Source organism: Rattus rattus, chromosome 18 (genome assembly GCF_011064425.1).
Source record: "Rattus rattus isolate New Zealand chromosome 18, Rrattus_CSIRO_v1, whole genome shotgun sequence".
NCBI lineage: Eukaryota > Metazoa > Chordata > Mammalia > Rodentia > Muridae > Rattus > Rattus rattus.
The window spans coordinates 25147910-25170939 of record NC_046171.1 but is presented as its reverse complement, the minus strand read 5'-3'; the positions used below and the strand labels follow the sequence as shown (position 1 = coordinate 25170939).

Below are 23030 nucleotides of genomic sequence, written 5' to 3'. Positions count from 1 at the left end.
AGGAAGAACCCACAAAGTAGCTAAAAAAGCCCCCCAAACCAAAAAAGCAATGCTTACGAAAAAGCTACAATAATGCATAAGTTAAAATATATACATCGTGAAGAGTAAGAAGGAGTTTGAATTGAGTTGAAGGTGTGTGTGTGTGTGTGTGTGTGTGTGTGTGTGTGTGTGTGTGTGTGTGTGTGTGTGTGATTGGGAGATGGTATGCTGGTTTGCTTCTAAATTGGAATGCAGATTTGAAGACTTCCATATTTTTCTGTCTTGAGGGGCAGAGAGGACAGAAGGATTCAAGAGAGGGTTAAGGGAGGGTGAGACAAAATAACAAGAAACCCAGCAGAAAGAAAGCAGAAAAATGGATCCTGTTCTCTAATACAGTTTGCTAGTCTGTGTCTTTTGTTGGGGATATTGAGACCACTAATTTTCACAGTTATTACTGAAGTATGTGTATTGGTTTCTATAATTTTATTTACTTTTGTGGTGTTTTCCTCATCTTTTGGTCTGTTGTCCTGGTATTTATTTCCCTCATTCGTTCTTTGGGATATTTTCTCTCTGGTCTGCAGTATTCCTTCCATTCCATATAGCAGTGCTCCTTCCGTTCCATACAGCATTCTGCAGTAACCCTCCTTCTGTTCCATACAGCATTCTGCAGTAACCCTCCTTCTGTTCCATACAGCATTCTGCACTAACCCTCCTTCTGTTCCATACAGCATTCTGCAGTAACCCTCCTTCTGTTCCATACAGCATTCTGCAGTAACCCTCCTTCTGTTCCATACAGCATTCTGCAGTAACCCTCCTTCTGTTCCATACAGCATTCTGCAGTAACCCTCCTTCTGTTCCATACAGCATTCTGCACTAACCCTCCTTCTGTTCCATACAGCATTCTGCAGTATTCTGCAGTAACCCTCCTTCTGTTCCATACAGCATTCTGCAGTAAACCCTCCTTCTGTTCCATACAGCATTCTGCAGTGCTCCTTCTGTTCCATACAGCATTCTGCAGTAACCCTCCTTCTGTTCCATACAGCATTCTGCAGTGCTCCTTCTGTTCCATACAGCATTCTGCACTAACCCTCCTTCCGTTCCATACAGCATTCTGCACTAACCCTCCTTCTGTTCCATACAGCATTCTGCAGTGCTCCTTCTGTTCCATACAGCATTCTGTTCACTAGTCCTCATTCCATTCCATTCTCTGTAGCATTCTGCAGTGCCCTCCTTCTGTTCCATACAGCATTCTGCACTAACCCTCCTTCTGTTCCATACAGCATTCTGCACTAACCCTCCTTCTGTTCCATACAGCATTCTGCAGTGCTCCTTCTGTTCCATACAGCATTCTGCACTAACCCTCCTTCCATTCCATATAGCATTCTGCACTAACCCTCCTTCCATTATTTGACTTAGTGGTCACAAATTCCATTAGCTTTAATCAGGTGAAGTTTTAAATTTTCAATTAAGACAGGTAATTTGCGGGTTGGGGATTTAGCTCAGTTGTAGAGCGCTTGCTAGGCAAGGCCCTGGGTTCGGTCCCCAGCTCTGGGAAAAAAAAAAAAAAAAAAAAAAGACAGGTAATTTTACCAAGAATAATAGTCTGGATCAACAGTTTTTGGTCTTTTATAACTCAGAATACAGAGAGCTTAGGCCTCTCTTAACTTAAAACTTTGTATTGAATCATCAGCTGTTACTGTGCTTGGGTTACTTGGTTGCTGTGATTAAACATGCTGACCAAAGAAATGTGGGGGAGGAATGGGTTTATTTGCCTTCCACTTCCAGGTCACAGTTCATCACTGAAGCAAGTAAGGATGGGAACCAGGTAGGAACCCTGCTTGCTGACTCCAGTTCAGACTTGCTCCTAGGCGCATGCTCAGCTTGTTTTCTTATACAGTCCAGAACCACCTACCCAGGGGTGGTATGACCCACAGAGAGCTGGACCACCGATCCTAATCACCAGTCAAGACATTACTTACGGACATGGGACTTCCTCAGAAGACTGGTCATTAGCCCAGGTTAATGAGGAAAAGCACCCTTTATTCTGTTCTAGAATTTTAACTGTAAGATATCACGAGAGTTTTTTTTCTGATCCTGTCCATTGGTGTTCTGCATGAGTACCATTTTCTCTAGAATGGGAAATAGTTGCCATGGGCAGATGATTCATCTATCTCCATAATTCATAAATTTGGATTCATGGTGGCCCCAAAGTTTCTTGTGTTCCTTTCCCCCACTTACTGGCTTTGGTGGAAAGATCCAGTTCGTCTACGTTGTCTTCAGCACTGATGCCCTCCTTCCCACGGTGTCCATACTTCTGATGAAGTCTGCCACTGGGCTTTACATTTGGCTCATTACAGTTGCTTTTCCTTTTCGCATCATTTCAGTTTGGCTTTCCTTTACCAGTTCTCTCTTTATTGAAGTCTTTTTCTTTATATTTATTTTAAAATGTTTTTAAAGACATGTTTTTTCTGTGTAGAATTTTCATATATGGAATTCACTTCCTTATTTGATTGTTTTTGTTCTCTTGGGAGTCATTCATGTCTTCTTTGAATTTCTGAAATTTCCTTCCTTTCTCCTTATCTTTTCTTGACTTCCACTTTTGTACTTCAACCCTTCAACCCCCCCCCCCTTTTTTTTTCTTTTGCTGTTAGATTGGCACTCAGAACTATGGCACTGTCCTGGTCTTCCCCTGAGAGTCAGCAACTCTCAGTGATAACACACTATCCAGTGTCAACATACCCTTGGCTGGGCTCTGCATCTGTTGTCACATACTATGTATGCCTGGGTGCTCTAATCTAGGTCAGCTCTAACTTGCTTCCCACTTCTACCATTTTATCTGTATGTTTTAAGTCCCTGCATGATGGGGCATTCTACTCTGGTCACATCCTGCCTGCCCCCTCTTCTCATATGTGCTGTGGGTCCTCACATGCCTGGATGTCCTATCCTGGGTCAGCTACAGCTGACTTGCTCCTTACTTCTGAAGCCTCTGCCATTACATTTTTGATGATTTCACATACCTGGGTGTCCTACTCAAGGTCAAGACTAGCCTGCTTCCCACTTATGCTGCAGTGTTGTGGGCACCCTACTTTCTCTGTGTCTACTCTGGTCCATGTCTTCTACCTCTGCTGACTGAACCTTGTTTGTTGTTGTTTGAAGATTTCCCAGAGGAGATGTAGAGGAGCTGTGTTTTAAAGTTCACTGCCTTTATTAGCTCCCGTTGTAGCACAGATGTTGCCCATGAGGCAGTTAACTGCTGTACTTCTCTGTTGCTATATTTTTCTCCTTTATACTTTTCATTGATACTGTACTAACCTTCATACTGTATGCTGACCTCCTCTCTTGCTTATAGTTGTAGGGCGGATCGCACACAAGCACCTGCTCAGGAGCTGTCTTTGGATCCACGAATGAAAGACACACACATTAGCTTATTTTTAAAATGCCTTGGCTACCTCAAGGGCTGCGTACTCCTCAACCTTGGGAGGAGGGATGGGATTCAGGATCGGCAAGAGATAAAGCCAAGCAGCCATGTAAGATTTTGGGTAAATGGCCACTGACCACTCTGGGCCACTACCTCGATTAGGCCTGGAGTAGCAGGTTGTTACCTGCTCCATAATTCTTTCCTGATGAAATTCCATACTTAACACCAAACTGTCCCAAGGTTCCACTCTTATTCAGATAGAGGAAAATCATACCAACAGTCTCACTAAAATGTTTTGACCTTAAATTATTTTTTCACCTATGATAACTAATTTTCATTGTCACATGATGGGATTTATAATCATCATGTGTTCCTGAGGGTGTCTGCAGAAAGATTTAACTGAACAAGGAACACATCCTGTGTGGTAGGGCACCATTCCTTCCGCTGGGGCCCAGAGTGAATAAGAGGGAGAAAGCAAATGAGGTACCAGCATTCATCTCTTTCTGCTTTGTAATTGCAGACATCACAGCTGCCGTAGACTCCTGCCTCCGTGATTCCTGTCCCAGTCATACTATAATTCTGTGAGCCTAAATAGACCCTTCCTTAGTTGCTTTTCTTAGGTATTTTGTTACAGCAAGTAGAAAAGGAAGACATCCATCACCTTTCTGTTATACTAAGTTACCTATGACAAGTAAAAGTTTACTTTGACGCAGCCTTGGAGGTTTTATTCCAGGGCCAACTTCAGTACACTAGGCATGTGGCAGAGACTCGTGTGTTGGACTGAGTGCTAAACCCGAGAGAGTCTTTGAGAGTCAGGAAGCAAAAGAGAGAAACAGACCAGTATCCACAGGCTTCGTTGAGGGCACACTTGAGAGTGTCTTAGCACTGCAGTAAGCCCCACCTCATGTTCCCTCCTTTGGGTATTACACAAGCTTCTAACTCTTAGGCCTTTGAGAGACATTTCAGATTCAAAGTTAAGCAAATCCTAAACGCCAGGAGCTCATTATGTCACCTAAAACTGTATTACATTTGTTTTAATTAGTTTCTTTGATGCTGTGATAGAACACTGACATAAAGTAACTTGAGGATGAAGGGATTTATTTCATCTTAACTTCACAGTTAAGGGAAGCAAAGGCAGGTCAAGACAAGAACCTGGAGACAGGAGCTGAATCAGAGACTCTGAAGGAAGTTGCTTACTGCCTTATTCCCAGGACTTGGTCAGCCTGCTTTCTCATACAGCTCGGGACTCCTGCCCACAAGTGATACCACCCACAATGGGGCTGGGCACTCCTCATCAATCAGTAATTAAAAACTGACCCATAGACATGCCCACAGGCCAGGCTGCTGGAGGCAGTTCTTCAATTGAGAGGCCCTCTTCCTAGGTGACTCTAGTTCATTTCTAGTTGGTAAAAACTAACCGGAACAATACTTTCCTAGTCCCCTACCCTCTTATTCTTTCAACGCAAGGTTTGATGTACTTTTTGTTAAAGAGTCAAGTAGTAAAATATTGTCAGGTTTGTGAGCTATGCAGTCTGTCCAAAGCCATGCAACTGCCATTGCTGCTGGGAAGCAGAGGGTGTAAATGAACAGGGGTGGCACTCGTCTTTAATGCTTGACTGTCTAGACTCCACACTTCTGCAGATTTCCTTTATTCTCTTCAGATGTCTCCGACTCTTAGAGTGTTTGTAAATTCTTCAAGATTTAAGTACTAGAGCTCCCTATGGCTCAGTCCCATGAGTCTTTGTTTCTTGTTTGTGGCTTGCTTTCTTTGTTTCTTTCTTTGTTGCTTTGTTCCTCCTCCTCCTCCCTTCCTCCCTTCCTCCCTCCTCCCTCCTTTCCTTCCTTCCTCCTTCCCTCTCTCTCCCCCCCCCCTTTCTTTTTTTATTGGATATATTTCTTTATTTACATTTCAAATGTTACTCCCTTTTCCCGGTTTCCTGTCCATAAGCCCCCTATCCCCTCCTCTTCCCCCTCCCCCATAAGGTTGTTCCCCCATCCAGCCCCCCTTACCATCCCCCTACATTCCCCTGCACTGGGGGTCCAACCTTGGCAGGATCAAGGGCTTCCCCTTCCATTGGTGCTGAACAAGGCCATCCTCTGCTACCTATGCAGTTGGAGCCCGGGGTCAGTCCATGTATAGTCTTTGGGTAGTGGTTTAGTCCCTGGAAGCTCTGGTTGGTAGGCATTGTTGTTCTTATGGGGTTGTAAGCCCCTTCAGCTCTTTCAATCCTTTCTCTAATTCCTCCAATGGGGGTCCCATTCTCAGTTCAGTGATTTCCTGCTAGCGTTCGCCTCTGTATTTGATATGCTCTGGTTGTGTCTCACAGGAGAGATCTATATCCGGTTCCTGTCAGCATGCACTTTTTAGATTCATCAATCTTACCTAGTTTTGGTGGCTGTATATATATGAGCCACATGTGGGACAGGCTCTGAATGGCCATTCCTTCAGTTGCTGCTCTAAACTTTGCCTCCATATCCCCTCCTATGGATATTTTTGTTCCCTCTTTAAAGAAGGAGTGAAGTATTTTGGTCATTCTTCTTCTTGAGCTTTATGTGGTCTGTGACTTTTTTTCTATTGATCATTATTTCAGTTATGATCTTTTGTTATATATCCTGTGTGCTTTTTTCTTTAAAAATAAAACAATTGATTGAGAGTCTCACACATGGATGTACTCTATGTCATGTTTATGCATCTTCCCATTCCAACTCTGCTGGAATCCCCGTACAACTGTCCCTCGAGTTAGTGATCTTTATAATTATTATACATGCACACACACAGAGGAAAACAAAAACTAATGGAGTCCAATCAATATTGCCCATATTTATATATGTTTAGGGCTGACCAAGGATTATTTCTACTTGTTGTATTTTGATGTACTCCCAGACCAAACCTTTTAAAAAAATAAAATCATGTTTTTCTTATGCAAAAATCCTTTTTAAAGCTATTCCTTATTTTTTGAGATTATAGTTACACCTCTTCCTTCCTATTATCCATGCAAACTGTCCCATATACCTACCCACCTTGCTTTCTTTCAAATTCGTGGCCTCTTCTTTTTCTTTAGTTGCTGTTGTACGTGTGTATATATGTATATATAAATATACATGTACATTACAAAATATATCTACATATATGTTGCATATAATATACATAATTTCCATGTTTTATATAACATAATACATAATATATAACATATATATATACACACACACATATAAAATATAACCTCATTCTGTTTGTGTAGTAGTGTTGCTTGTATGTGTATATTTTTAGGGCTGACCATTTGGCACTAGATTTCCAATTGATATACTTTTCCCTGGAGAATACTATTTCTCCTGTGCTCAGCATTCCTCACTTTAGTTTGTAGTTTTTTGTGTAAGGTTGAGACCTCTTGATCTATTCCCCATTTATATTAGCATGCTTATTGGGGTCATCCTTGTTCAGTTCGTGTTTAAGCAGTCACTCTTGTGAGACTTGATAGACATAGCTCCTTACATTTGTAGGAAACACAGTCTCACAAAAAACTCTCTTTTCCTCTGGCTCATATAATTTTTCTGCCCCCTTCCCACAATGATCCCTGAACCTTAGGTGTAGGAGTTTTGTGGTACATTTATCAGTTGGGACTAGGCTCCACAGCTCTGCATGTTCATTGGTTGTGGTTTTCTGTCGTAGTCTTCATCTGTTGCAACTAGAAATTTCCTTGATAAGGGACGAGGACTGACTCCACGTGTCTGTCTGTATAAGAACACATATTTAGAATGTCGTTAGGGTTTATGTTGGTTTAGTAAAGTAGTGGTTATAGGTTCTTTAAGAGCCATCAGTATCCATGACTTCAGTGTAGGTTTCTAGTACCAGGGATGATTTCCCTCTTGTTGAGCAGGTCTTAAGTCCAATGAGAGGGCTGTTGATTACTGCTAAGGTATGTGTGCCACTATGGCACCCTTAGAGTTATTGTGTCATGCTGGTCATTCTTAGGGTTTCATGGTCATTGTAGCAGGGTGGGATTGTTCGTTGCTTCCCTTCTTTGGGTGCTTGCATTGTGCCTCTGGTATCATCAAAATTAGTCTTCAGGGAGGAGACTTTTATGTCAGATCTAACTAGGGCTGGGCCTGTCAGAAGTGCATGGTGTCTTCAGCAATAGGGAGTTACCTTTCACCTGGGGGAGCAACCAAGGGCAGTAGCCAATAGCCTGTTATGTTTTGGGAATCTCTTAAACAATCGTGACCAGCTTCTCAAAAGAGTTCTTCATATGCCTGGTGTGGTTTTCTTTGTTAGATGGTCTATTACTGTTGAGTAAAACATTGCCTAGAGCGCCTATAGTGCCCATTAGATAGTGGATCTTTGTGTTATTACATTGCATATCAAAGTGTGGATGGTTGTAGTCAAGGACCTCTTATTTACTTACTAACCTCAAAGTACAAAAGCAGTAATGCTGGTCCTGGAAAGATGTCAGGGTGAGATCATAGGTTGCATTTTCAGAGGACCTACGTGACAGTTCACAAGCACCTGTAACTTCAGTTCTGGTGTATCCAGTGCCCTCTTCTAACCTCTTTGGTACCGGACTGACACATGGTACGCAGACATGCATGCAGACAACATACCACTACACATAAGAATAAAATAAAACAACCCCCCCAAAAAAACCAAGCAAGCAAGCAAGCAAAAAGAATAAAATAAAACGTGGTGACATGTACATTTTGGGTATGCCGAGGAGAAGCTATGTCTTCCTTGAAGTGAGAAGGTAGACTGTTGTACACTTAATAAGGGAGAACATAAAATTATATGCTGAAGGTAAAGATATATATATAGGAAGAACAAACTTATCTGTGATATTGTCGGAAAAGAAAATGAAATGTAATATTTTTATTACAAATCATAAAAGTTATAATGAATGGCTAAGCACTAAGTTAAGATAGAAAAGGTGTGTAGGGTTCTACGTTACTGGACTATAGTTTCATTCATCTACCAAGGCTCTTGGGATATGTTCCCTACCTCCCCCATACAGAGAGACTACCCTTTCCAAAATGACACCACACCTATGCAGATTCGTATCCTAATTATATTCCTAGTTATCATAACATCTACCCAGTGACCTTAGTTTAAGACTCATGGAAGCACTTGTGAAATTTCTGTAATCCAGAGGGAACCCACAGCCTCCCCTTCCCTTCATCACTCTCGCTGTCCTCCTTGCCCTGGCAGTGGGGGATTCTGTAGGCCCAAGCGATAGCAGCTTCGTAGCTGTACCATTTATGCTCACATAGTTTGCTTTGTCAGCTCTTCTACCCTCTTTGATTTATTTGCTGATGGGGGAGCTTTTTCTTCCACAGTGCTTTCTCGGACACTTCAGAGTTCATTCTATTGTATGCATATGTCCCAACCGTACTAAAATTTAAACAAAAGGATATTGACTGACCTAATTTGAGCCACAATACTTAGATGTGCTGCTGAAGTGAGCACAGAGCCATAATACTTTAAAATATGTAGCTGTGTTTTTAAATTAATACTTAGTTCATTTGGGGAACAGGTGAAAAGTGTAATATTGATAGATTTTCTTCCGTTTCCTTGGTGTCACCTCCTCACCCCACCCTGTCCCAATAAGGTGCATTTTAAGATGTTTCATGAATAATTACTTTATCCTTACCCTTCCCTGGATTCTCTTGAACTTTATTTCCTGGCCTTGGTAAAGCCAGAAACTTCTTAATGACTAATTTTTTTTCATTTGGCTTACATGAAACAGGGTCCAGATAAATCTGATTTAGTTCCCACAACAACAAAATACAGTTTTATTGTGTCTTTACTTATTAATCCATCATGTCTGTAATGCAGTTTCTATGACTCATTCTTCATTGTCACCACATCATACTTTCATGATGTTTTGCTCAAAATTATAGTCTGAAAGGGACCCAAGAAAACCATTATTTTTATATCCCATTGAGTTTCCAAGATTTGTCCCTTCATGTGCCAAGATTAACAAAATGAATCTGAATTTTCTCCAGTTTCTTTCTAGTTTATGCATTGCTTACAGATTTTTAAATGTTCTGGAAGTTACTTTTGTCATACCTTGGGTTAGGGAAACCTGACTTCCCTGATATTATTAGCCTGTTATATCATCAGAGGATCATGGGGAAGGAATACATTCAAAATCTATAGTATATTTTATGGAGAAGAACTCACCAAGAGCTGGAGTGGACTTAGAGAGGCAGATTTTAACACGGTCAGGGAAGAGTTTCCCAAGGAGTAGTGTGGCTAACGAAAGGGTGGTGGGCTCCCCATAAGCTCTGAACTTGGGCCCTGGAGGGTTAAACAGTGGCATAAATCATGTCAGCAGGGGGCCTGCCCTGCAGCAGGGAGGCAGAACTTTATATCTGGAGAAAGTAAACTGGTGGGAGATAAAGATTTATTGGTCTCAGACTACAAAGGTATGCATGAGATTAGAAGTACCAGATTAGGTATAACACATGGTCAGGCTGAACAAATCTGAATGTCCTCGGGGGTTGCCCTTTATGCCAAAGAAAACATTTGTCCCTGTGTTAGATTAGATAATGTGGATAAAACAGTAGAGCACTTAGTGCTCAGTGTCATTTCCTGATAAAATTTATTACATGCTCACACCTGAGCATGTGTGTCTTCGTGATGCCTCCTCATACATGCATTCTCTGGGCTGTGCATAGAACAGTGCCACTTACACTTAAAAAATGCTGGTGAGGAAATGGCTTTCAGTTTTTCATCAATAGTGAATTGTGACTAGACTTCGTGATAAGTAGTTTAGTACATAGTTGACTTACTAAGTTATAGCCAAAAGGGTCTCCCTTTTGTAAGACATGGAGCAAAGGCATTTGTTCCAGCGTAGTTCATTGTAAAACAGCGAAGGGTACACGATATCTGGATTTGCTGTATTCTGGCTGTGTCTCTCAGGAGAGATCTACATCCGGCTCCTGTCGGCCTGCCCTTCTTTGCTTCATCCATCTTGTCTAATTGGGTGGCTGTATATGTATGGGCCACATGTGGGGCAGGCTCTGAATGGGTGTTCCTTCTGTCTCTGTTTTAATCTTTGCCTCTATTCCCTGCCAAGGGTATGCTTGTTCCTCTTTTAAAGAAGGAATGAAGCAATATAATTTCTTTCCTTATCTCTCCCCCTTCAACTCTTTCATGTCTTTTCAAACCCACTTCCTCTTAAATTCATGACCATTTATTTATTTATTTATTTATTTATTTATTTATTTATTTATTTTTATTTCAGAACATTGTAGCTGTCTTCAGACACACCAGAAGAAGGCATCAGATCCCATTACAGATGGTTGTGAGCCACCATGTGGTTGCTGGGAATTGAACTCAGGACCTCTGGAAGAGCAGTCAATGCTCTTAACCACTGAGCACCTCTCCAGCCCCACCCAACCTCCTCTTTAATTATGTATGAATGTATGTGTATATAAATACATCCTGCTGAGTCCAATTTAGTGGTGCTCTTATGTATATATGTTTAGGGCTGTAGTTAGAATAAGATAACCTATCAGGGGCTCCTCCCTGGAGAAGACGGATTTCCTCTCAGCAACAGTTAATTGTCTATAGCTCTTCATCTAGGTACGGGGCCTTGTGAAGTCTTCCTGCTCACTGGATGGCAGCTGGCACTGTCATTGTACTGGGTCTATTTAGACAACCAGGTTGTTGAGATTTTATGGATGGAGTTTCCCTGCCATGTCTAGAAGACTCTTGCAAATGTCCAGGACCTCTGGCTCCTACATTCTTCTGCCCCCTTGGAGGTATTCCCTGTGCGTTAGGTATAGAGATTGTGTTGTAGCTCTACCGCTTCTGTACCATTCTTATTGGCACCGTTTGCATTTTTAAAAACCTGCATTTGTATTAATGGTAATATTTTTGTGATAGTAAGAATGGAATTTCAGGGCCTTGTTCATGCTAGGCAGGTTCACTGCCATCTGACCTATAGCCTTAAGATTAAAGAAAAAGTTATTTTACCTCTTCTATTATTTTTCGCTGTACTCAGGAGTAGGACAGCAGTGACTGCACAGCTTGTCTCTTTCCTTCTTTCTCAACTATTGGAGATAGTATGCTTGGATTTGATTTACAAACCGCAGCAGTAACCTATCTATCATCCAGATCATACTTGTTAGCCTGATTCCCTTTTGTCTTTGGGACAATCAGGAATTGTAATATGCAGCAATTTAGCTGTAATATTCAGCTTTGTCTTAAGGATTAAGAAAATATACTTACTGTGTTAGTACAAATGAGGCATATACAATAGGTCTTTTGTACACACACACCCTAGATTATTCATACAACAGAAGCTCGGCATTTTTCTGCTTTTGGCTTATGTACTAAATGATCTCTAGTTCCATACATTTTCCTGAGAATGTTGTTTCTTACCTCCCTCCTTTTTGTGCCTGAATAAAATTCCACATCCATTGCATGGATTAAATACATTAGTTAACTCTGAACTTAACTAATGAATCACCAGTTTTGCATTATTGTCAATTAAAGAAGTAAATAAAAGCATTTTCCTTGGAGTCACTTAACCCAGAGTGAGGCCAGATTTGAATTCTCTACTTTATGTTCCCTGCGTCTCTGTTGTCCTAACAAAGAACTTCTTCTGGTCTGTATTTTTTGAACTTTATGGGAAGCATCACATGGGGAGGAATGGGATACTTGACAGGAATGTTTAACAGAAGTTTACAAGGGATTAAGTCGCTGACTCCAACTGACCCAGATAGTAACAGTATTATGACATCACTTTTCATCAGTCACTACCTAAATGTTGTGTTGAACATTTATATATCTGAGAAGATTGCTTTCCTCCTTTGCGTTTGCTTTCAGTGAGAGATACACATGGTTGTTCTGGGTCAGGGGTGTGAGAGAGGACATAATTTAAGATTACAACTATGGTTAGTTTAGGTTGTAAAATTGATTACATGGGAAATCCAAGGCAAGTGAGGTTGTTACATTGTTGTCCTAAAAGCAGATTAAACAAAAAGCCTGAGTCACATCTGGATAGCAGTCTTAAGATGTAGGTGACCTCAAGGTGTATTGGGACTCAGCAAAAGTTCCAGTCTTAGAAGGTAGGAGGTGTTTTATCATAATGCATTGCCACAATGTATGTCTGTAGATTTAACATGTTTCTTCACTTGTCCATCTATTAATAGATACCTAGCCTGGCTCCTTTTCCTACTTATTATGGGGAGTATAGGAGTGAACATGGACATAAAATTATCTCTGTGGTCTGTTGATGGAGTCCTTTGGGTATATAATGCAAAACTGGTATATTTCACACGGTCACATGGTAGTTCTGTTTTTTACTTTTTTATTATTAAAAATGCTATAATATTTGAATCTTAAATTTTGTTTCTAAAAATTCATAAGCAAGCCTTAAAATATGTCTCTCTTGAAAAACAAAATCTTAACATATTTATATTTAGGATCATTCCATAATCACTATCATTGTGAGCATATATTTACCTTTGAGATAACCTAAATGACTTTTGTTGTTGGTGTCAGAAGAGTCAAAGAAAAGCTAAGACTCTTCATATTCTTTTGTTTTTTTTTCCATCTTTATTAAATTGGGTATTTCTTATTTACATTTCAATTGTTATTCCCTTTCCCGGTGTCCAGGCCAACATCCCCCTCACCCATCCCCATCCCCTTCTCTATGGGTGTTCCCCTCCTCACCCTCCCCCCATTACCGCCCTCCCCCCAACAATCACGTTCACTGGGGGTTCAGTCTTGGCAGGACCAAGGGCTTCCCCTTCCACTGGTGCTCTTTCCAGGCTATTCATTGCTACCTATGAGGTCAGAGTCCAGGGTCAGCCCATGTATAGTCTTTGGGTAGTGGCTTGGTCCCTGGAAGCTCTGGTTGCTTGGCATTGTTGTTCATATGGGGTCTCAAGCCCCTTCAAGTTATTCCAGTCCTTTCTCTGATTTCTTCAATAGGGGTCCCGTTCTCAGTTCAGTGGTTTGCTGCTGGCATTCACCTATGTATTTGCCCTATTCTGGCTCTGTCTCTCAGGAGGGATCTATATCCAGTTCCTGTCAGCCTGCACTTCTTTGCTTCATCCATTTTATCTAGTTTGATGGCTGTATATATATATGGGCCACATGTGGGGCAGGCTCTCAATTGGCTGTTTTTCACTTTTGAGGAACCTCCACATTGATTTTTATAGTGTTGTGTCAGTTTACAGTCTCAGCAGCAGTGTGTAAGGGTTCCTCATTCCCGGATTATTACCAGCATTTGTTTACTTGTTCGTTTGTGTTTTGATGATAACTATTCTGACTGGGTTCAGATGGACTCTCAAAGCAGCTTAATTTTTATTGGTCACCCCCTCTTTTTTGAGAATCTCTGTTCAGCTCCTTGACCTGTTTATTGATGTAAATGTTTTTTTTTAAATTTAATTTTTACAGTTCTTTGTGTTAGAAGTAAGTTTGAGGGTCACAAAGAAAGAAGTGTCTATTTGCTCTTAACCAAGAGTGTGCATTGCTCACCAAGCTGACCAACAAGCACGTGGGAGCAGAAAGTGTACTTAACTTTTCATCCTAGTGCTGATGGTGCTGACTGGGCCCTCATCCCAGACCAGGGCACAGCTCACATGGACACACTTTCAGTGCAAGGCATTACCAGCTAGGACTGCAGTGCTCAGATACCTGAGCTATGTGGACATTTCTCATTCAAACCATCACTAATACCATGGCTGACCTGTGCAGGGTAAGGACACCTCCTCCTATACCCCATTCTGTGTCCTGTCTCTTCACTCTGGTTTGCCTTACCCAAGTTTTAAAATGTCATATAATCCCGTTTGTCAATTCTTGGGTGATTTTCTGTGCTGCTGGAATCCTCTTTAGAAAGTCCTTGCCTATGCCCTATTTTGTAATTTGCCTCTGTTGTCTTCTCACTTTTCTCTTTAAAGCTTCAGGCTTTACTGTAAGGTCTTTGTAGGATATGTGCATGGTGAGAGAGATAGATCTAGTTTCATTCTCCTACATGTAAGTATCCGATTTTCCTCGTACTGTTTGCTGGAGACTTTTTTCAGGTACATATTTCTGATGCTGTATAAAGAATTAGGCGACTGTGACTGTGTGTTCTCATGCCTGGGCTCTCCACCGGCTGGTCTGCCTCTCTGCATTGGCTGAGCATTGTAGAGTTGCTCTGACCTTTGAGACGAGCTCTGCAATGCTTCCTGCTTTGTTCTGTCTACGATTGCTTTGGCTATTTGGGTCCTTTGTGCTTCCAAATGAATTTTAAGACTTTAGTTTTAATGTTGTGAAGAGTATCACTGGACTGATGGGAGATTGCAGTGACTGGGTAGATGGCCTAAGAGAATGTAACAATTTTTCACTATTTATTCTGCCAGTCTATAAGCAGGGAGAGTGAAGGCTGCCAGGCTCTGAAATGAAAAGAAAATAGCTATGTCTTTCCTGACAAGTGATGTTCCTGTTTAAGACTCAGGATTTTCTGTTTTTACACTTGTTTACTCATTTGTGTGTGTGCATGTCATTGTGCATGGCTAGAGGACCATGCAAGTTCTGGAGTTAAACTCGGTCATCAGGCTCGATGGCCAATATCCTTACCTGCTGAGCCATCTTGCTGCTTTCCACACCATTTTTTCTGTTAGGATTCAGTTCCGTGAGGAGGTCCTCAGTGTGAGACTGTCCACATGCTTTGCAGAGCCCTTTCTCTGGGGTGTTGGGCATCATTATACTTGGCATTCTGTGTTTTTGAGTCTAAGACTTGTTTTATTCATCCCCTCTGTGTTTGTAATTTGTTAGTTTTGTTTCCCTGTGTTCATAGTTCTTGCCTAGATTATCTGCATCCATAGGTGAGACTTTGTTAGCTCCCCCAATTCTCATGTTCTCATGTTGTTGCTCCCCTGTATCCTTTGGACTAGCTGTTCCGTGTTCTCATGGAGAATTTCTGATTCAAATGTCTCTCATGTGACATTTCTTTTACAAGTTACACAGCCAGAGCTGTTTCACTCTCCTCTGTCTACATCTGCCCAGGCCTTGGTCAGATTCCACAGCCAGCTCACTGTCTCCAGCTTGCTGTTCCTGTAACACTCAAATCCAGGAGGGACTTGCATCTCCTTGGTGACTGCTGCTGATCCATGGCCGTGCACTGACAACTACTGCACATCTTTGGAGGTAGAATGGTGTATGTGGGTACTGGTTCCTAGCTGTGTGGGCTACGTTTTGTGGGGGATTTTGAAGATTTCACCTGGCTTATTTCACTTCTGTGAAGCATGCTGTTTTCCTCCCTTCATACTTTTATTTGCCCCATTGTTAGTAGCAAGAGGGATGGAGCTTAACTCCAGTCACCCTCAGCAGCCTGAGGAGTTCCCATAATATTTAGGTCTTCACTTCAAGTAAAATTGAATTTTTGGCTTGGACATAAAGAATTTCAGGATGAGTCAGCATAAAACAGCATAGGAGTTAGAGTAGGAGTTAATTTAAAAGAGAAAGAAATGTTCAGGAAAAAGATTCAAGCACCTGGATACATTTTTGGAGTTTAAAGAGCAAGCATAAACCAAAACAAACTGAACAGTGAGAACCCAAAATGTTCTCAAAGGAAACAAAGTGAATGAATACCTTCAACCAAACACCGAAAGCAGACCAAAAACAGTGTTCGACAAATAGGATCCTAAACAGCCAGGTCAGATAAAACATCAAGCAAGCCACAGGAACTAGGGTTCCTGAAGACGAACTCATTGGAATGCCAGGTGGAATGCCACCGCCAGGTGGATGGAACAGGAGGCCCATGCTGGCACCTGGTCTGGATGTGGGCATCTGCCTTGTGTTGTCTTTTATTCCCATACTGATGATGGAAAACAACAGCAGCAGCAGCAGCAGCAGCAGCAGCAGCAAAAGACAAACTCAAACCAAAACATCTACAGCCCTCACCTTAAAGGGGTCATGGCATGGGAACTAAATTTGGTTATCCCAAATCATGTGTTCCAGTGTGGTAGAGTTTTATGAAATGTTTTTGGTAGAGTTTTATGAAATGTTTTAGTGATAGACCAAAGGAAGTCATAAATCAAGATACATTTCAGTGGGAATATAAGACGAGACACAACCAGATGGGGAACCACCTCAGCTGCTGTCCGATGATGTTCTTAGCTGCTGTACTTTCCTTTTCTGCTACTTTGATAAACATCATGACCAAAAGCAACCTACGGAGGAAAGGGTTCGTTTTGTCTTATAAGCTACAGTCCATCACTGGGGGAAGTTCGGGTAGGAACTCAAGGGAGAACCTGAAGCAGAACCCATGAGGAACCACTGCTCGCTGGCCTTCTCCTTGGCTTGCACACAGGCTCGTGTTTTCCTAGCTTTTTAAATATAACCTAAGACCACCCACAGTGGTCTGGGCCCTTCTCTATTAATAAGACTTCCAATTAGGCCAGGCTGATCTAGGCAGTTGCTTAATGAAGGCTTTCCTCTCAGATGACTTTAGGTTGTGTCAAGTTGATAGTGAAAACTAAGTAGGACATTGGATATTTGATGGATTTACCTAGTAGGATGTTATGTTACACAGACATGGACAATAAATGGTCCAAGAATTTAAGGATCAAAGATGGCAAAGATAATTTGGCTCTATACTTGCAGTATTCAAGCCTCTGTACAATCACTGAGTTCTAATCAGTCAGCCTTTTAGATCATTTAATGCATGTATACCATCTTTGAGGAACGTTTAGTTAGTGATAAAGTTCTCATTTTCTGATTCTATATTTGATTTCTTATAGAAGTCTTTTTGTTGACCTTTTTTCTCTTCCTGACCCATAAGAATCACAAATTTCTCTTCCCAGATTCTGTTTTTGGTGGTTTGGTAGGTATTGTGGAGATTGGAGTTTTATTCTTGTGAATATTCTGATCTCATTCATCATGGTTGTTCTGGCAGTTCTATGGACTATTCTGACACCTAGGGTGTTTTTAATTCTAAAATATGGCTCATCACGGTTTCAAAGCTTTAAATCTAAGCTCTGCCCATCTGCCCAGAACAGGTACTCTTCATATATACTCTTAATATATATCTTCATTAGTGTCTGACTCAGTTTTAATAAGCATGGATTAGAGAGGAACATGCGTGCAGAGTTATCGCTTCCCTCTCTTCAGTGCCTTTTCTGAGTTTCCACCCAGACTTCCTGCTCCAGTCTTCATATGACTTTTTAGTCCTGGAAAACAGGTAGTTCCTTCATAAGCCACAGGACCAGGTATGCACTCTGGAAGAATGAGGCAGTTGTGACTCTCAAGTAATAGATTATCCTCTCTGCAATTTCCCCTCCCTTGTTTGCTTTTTCTTGGTTCACTGCAGTTCTTGCATGACCAAATGTTCTTTGTGTCCTGTTTTAGGAAGGCTTATGTCTCTAGTATTGATATTGATGCAGAAGAATGGGCAGGGAAAGCAGGTTTTGAGAGAAAAGATTGGTAAAAACCCTGGACTGTATTATGATCCTGCTCTGATTGCCCCCTCCCTGCATCTGGCATAATTACATATGACATGTTTCCCATGTCTAAAGTCAGCTGTAACTTATAAAGTATTTTATTCATTTAGAATATTTGAACTAACTTACCTTTTAATTTTAGGTTATCTCTTGGCCAGTTTCATAGCTGTACCTTATGCTGAATGGCTGGCTCTAATTTTTAGAAAAGATTGGTCTTTGATATCTACGTTATTACAACTTATTTTTAGATGTTGACTTTTTAGATGATGTGCTAAGATAATAAATTTTAGTGTTTGTGATAGTTTGGATGAAAAATGTTCGCCACAAGCGCATGTATTTCAATGATTGGTCCCTAGTTGGCACTTTTTGGAAAGTTATGGAACCTTTAGGAGGTAGAGCCTTGCTGACAGAAGCTTATGAGTTGAAGTTTTATAGATTGACCTTACTTCCTATTCTCTCTGCTTCCTGTGTGTAGATAAAATAGGATCAGCTGGCTTTCTGCTCCTGCGTTATGCCTTGCTGGCCTGTTGCAACACCTTTCTTGCCATGACAGACTATTATCTCCTTTGGAAATACAAGCTAAAATAAAGCCTTCTCTCTTGTAAGTTGCTTTTGATCATAGTCCATTTTCACAGCAATAGAAAAGTCATAATAGAGTGTAATATCAGATTTTAGTTTGAGGAAATAAATGAACACTTAATTCCAAAAGAAAGTTGTTAGTAATGCAGAGTTCACATAGTTTTCTTTTAATAAAATTCTCTTTTCACATGTATCAAATATTAATAGTAGTGGCATAAACTAGAGGTGAGTGAGACCTGTCAGTAAGGAGAATTTTATGTCCTGTAGACTGTTCTACTTAGGTTTTTATTGCTGCGATAAAGACTATGACCAAAAACAACTTGGAGAAGAAAGGGTATAGTTTAATTTTATACTTCCACATCACAGTCTGTTGTTGAGGGAAGTTTGGGCAAGAGTTTATCGGGAACCCAGAGGCAGGAACTGAAGCAGAGTCCATAGAAGATCATTGCTTACTGGCCTGCTCTCAAAGCTCATGTTCATCTACCTTTCTCATACCTCTCAGGACCTCCTGCTTATGGCCCTGCCCACAGTGTGCTGAACCTTCTGATGGCAGTCATTAACCAAGAAAGTGTTGCACAGACTTGCCTACAGGCCAGTCTAATTGTGTTTTCTTAGTTGAGGTTCTCTTCCCAGATGTATCGAGTTGACAAAACAACAACAAGCCATAAACCAGTACATAGGCATAACTAAACCTTATTCTTTAAAATGGGACCCTAGAAGGGGTAACAGATTTGTCCATATCCTATTTTCCAGTAATAAAATATGGATATTATTTACTTCTTAAAATTCTAGCTAACAGTACTGTGGTACACCTTAAATAATCAGAAAAGAGCAGCACATATTGTAATTATTAGAGATTGATGCTTTCTATGTAATTGGGGTAAAAAGAGTAAACCCAAATCTCTGAGTATCTCTAACTAGGGTAGACAGTTTAAACTACTTTAGGTTTCTCAAATATTCCAGTATGTTATAGGACTTTTTAGAACATTTAACTTACTGTTTTAGTAGAAACTTAGTAAGCCAATAAATTGAATCCAGTTGGTTTTTTGTTTTGTTTTGTTTTGTTTTGTTTTTTTTACTTTTTGTTTTAAAGGGAATCACTATATTTGTTTATAAGAGCTTAGATTAAAAATTCAGTACTGGAGCCAGAAAGAGGCCCAGTGGTTAAGAGCACTGGCCGAGCTTCCAGAGGACCTGGGCTCACTTCCCAGCACCCACGTGGCAGCTCACAGCGGTCTTCACTCTAGTACCGGGGGGTCCGACCCCTTCACAGATGTGCATGCCGACAAGATGCCAGTGAACATGAAATATACATTCACAGACATGCATGCAGACAAGATGCCAGTGAACATGAAATATACATTCACAGACATGCCTGCAGACAAGATGCCAGTGAACATGAAATATACATTCACAGACATGCATGCAGACAAGATGCCAGTGAACATGAAATATACATTCACAGACATGCCTGCAGACAAGATGCCAGTGAACATGAAATATACATTCACAGACATGCCTGCAGACAAGATACCAGTGAACATGAAATATACATTCACAGACATGCCTGCAGACAAGATGCCAGTGAACATGAAATATACATTCACAGACATGCCTGCAGACAAGATGCCAGTGAACATGAAATATACATTCACAGACATGCCTGCAGACAAGATGCCAGTGAACGTGAAATATACATTCACAGACATGCCTGCAGACAAGATGCCAGTGAACGTGAAATATACATTCACAGACATGCCTGCAGACAAGATGCCAGTGAACGTGAAATATACATTCATTTTTAAAAAATATGTCACCCATGCAGTTTTAGTTGTAAGATCTAAAATACATTTTTTAACTTAAAAACTAGATTATTTTAAAATCCAAATTATTCTGATTAATGAAGTTCTTTTATAAAGACAGTGAATGTTTTGAATCTTTTTAAGTATGAAAACTATGCTAAAGTAAGGTAGGAGATTCGGGCAACCAAACAATTATTACAAAATGTGATTTAATGAAAGGACATAGTATCATCCTCATTTGTAGGTTTATCAAAAGCAAAATTAATATTATTTTTAAGAGTTAGGCATATACCAAGCCAATTATGATATATCTGAGATAAACTGTAAAAGTGAGTTAGAAATACTTCTGTACTCAGTTATTAATGCATTTGAAGATGAATGGAATCTAGATTGTATTTTAAACCCATGTGGGTTTATCTTCAGAAGATGGCACAAGTTTGGTCTAAGAAATGAATCTAAAGTTTATTTCCTCGAGTTCTGTAGTAGGAGCTAGTTAAAAGTACCCAGTAGGGTCCTTTTCTTTGTGATTGAGGTATGTATGTTGGCTGTAGTGTCTTATTTTGTTGATGAAATCACCTGGATTTGTGTATGGTGTCAGTATGTACACACACACACACACGTAATTTAAAAACTTTTCATTTTTTTTTGTGAATTTTATATCATGAACCCCAATCCTCCCAGTCATCTCCCCCTGCATTTGTACCCACCCTCCACCCATGCAGTGCCCCACAACACACAAAAAAAATCTTGTTGTGGAAGTTGTGATGTGTCACTGTGACCCACAATTTACCCTTTTGTTCACATGTCTTTGCTGACAAATGTTCATTGCAATGACTCCTTTTTCTGGTAAGCGGCCTCTGACTTCTGCTACTCTATCAGTACTGGAACCTCAGTGGGACTCCTCTCAGGTATCCTGTTCTCGTCTTGCGTCATGGAGATCCTATAGTTTGGGGTCTGCAGGACTGGCCCCTTTATGTATTCTAGCAGTTCATCAGTGTAGTAGATGTTGGTATGGGCTGATTCAAAGCCCTGGATCTAGGCCTGAGAGGTATCTGACTCTTCTGCTCTCATGCCCTTGGGACTGGCTCACCAGCAATCCCCACCCCCATTCCCTATCTTCTCTGCCCCTCCCCCTACAACCAGGGCCAGCTCTACCCTGCTGCCCAGGTGTGGTGCAGGGCCTGCTCTCCTGAGTATTGTAGCTGATGACATGGCCAGTGGAAACTTTCATGATCCCTGGGGCCAGCTTTCCTGTCTGCCATAGATGGGAAGAGAGGAGGGCATCTGCCCCTCATTAGCTTCACTGCCCAGCAGACAAGAGGTAGGGCCTGCTCTCCTATACTCACACCCTCAGGGCCACAGCTCTACTGTGCTGCCCAGGCAAGGTGCAGGGCCTGCTCTCCCATTTTCACATTCTTAAGGCTGGTTTACCCTGCCACCAGGGTCAGCAATACTGTCCAGGCAAGGCCCGGGACCCTTCTTCTAAGTGCTGCTGTCGGTGAGGGGGCAGGGTCAGCTTTGCTCTTGCTTGCTGCTGGTGTTGAGGACTGGGACTGAGGGAGGAGGAAGCTCTCTGTCTCTGTCTGACTTTCCCGCCCGCCCCCCCTCCCTCCCGCCCTCCCTCCCTCCCTCTCTCGTCTGTGCCATCACATATGAGATGAGTAGGACCAGGTCTCTGACTGGAAACTCCTACATTGTGTATAGGCAGCTCTCCTGAATACAGCAGCTAGCTAGGGGTGAGATCAGCTCTCTGGCTTTCATGCCCTCAGGGCCAGCTCTTCCATGATGCCTCAGGTGAGGGGTGGGGTCAGGTCTTCATAGCCTTAGACATCAACATGTCCCTGGGCAGCAGCCCAAACCAGGGACACCCACCTGGCCTTTGGTGGTAACAGATCCATGCTGCTGCAGGGCCACAGACCAAGATGTGGCCCCTGGTGGCAGCACAGGTGGCTTCACCAGCTACTCACATCAGGCTGTTCTTCAGTACGCTCAAGTTTTCAGTTCTGCCTCTCTTCATTTTGCCCACATCCTTCTGCTTCTCTTTTACTTTCTCTACAGCTTACTTGCTCCTTAGTGGCACCTGGGGTCTCTGAGTGTCTGGGGTTATCTCAGGAGTGGCCTCAGGAGTGCTGTGCTCTGTTCATGTATAATGGTGCCCTGCAGGGGTCATCTTGGATATGCTCCACCCTGCCAAACCTGCATGATACTAGACTATGGTAGTTGCCTCAAACTAGCTCCCTGTCAGTGCCCCTTGGCTCTGGACTGGTGGTCATTTCGGGTTTGCTTTTTCAGGGAATGTTAGGCTGCTAATCATTCAGCTGTTCATAGGTTGGAACACAAAGTGTAGATGTATCAATGCACATGTGTGACATAGCCACACCTGCAATGCCTCTAAAGGAAGTGTGTGCACGTGCGTGTGTGTGTGTGTGTGTGTGTGTGTGTGTGTGTGTGTGTGTGTGCATATTTTTTAAGTAAACTTGTAAAACAATGTTTCCCTATGGCTCTTTCAAACATCCTTAGTCTTATTTATTCTCTCTCTTCCCTGTCCCTTCATATTCATCCGCATCCCACTTCCCATTTAAGTCTCTTTCACAATTTTTCTATTTCTCCCTTTGTAGACTTCTTATTTTATTTTATTTTTAGAACTTGCTTCATATAGACATAAATAGAATTTTTCAAAACAGTAGTGCTTAGATTTAGAAGACCTAATGGAAATGTCTTAGGCTAAGGAAGCCACAAACTTTGTTGGGGAGTGGGAATATAGAGACTGCCTCTGGGTCAGGATAGAGGGAAAAAGAGCATGGAGAGGAAGGGGATAT

General features: G+C 41.6%; 1 protein-coding gene and 1 pseudogene across 3 annotated transcripts in view; both read right to left on the bottom strand.

Moving 5' to 3' along the window:
- Window positions 1-23030, bottom strand: part of P4ha1 (prolyl 4-hydroxylase subunit alpha 1) — a 1160453-nt gene that overhangs the window by 57711 nt on the left and 1079712 nt on the right. The window lies entirely within an intron of this gene.
- Window positions 22506-22608, bottom strand: LOC116887739 (annotated as a pseudogene).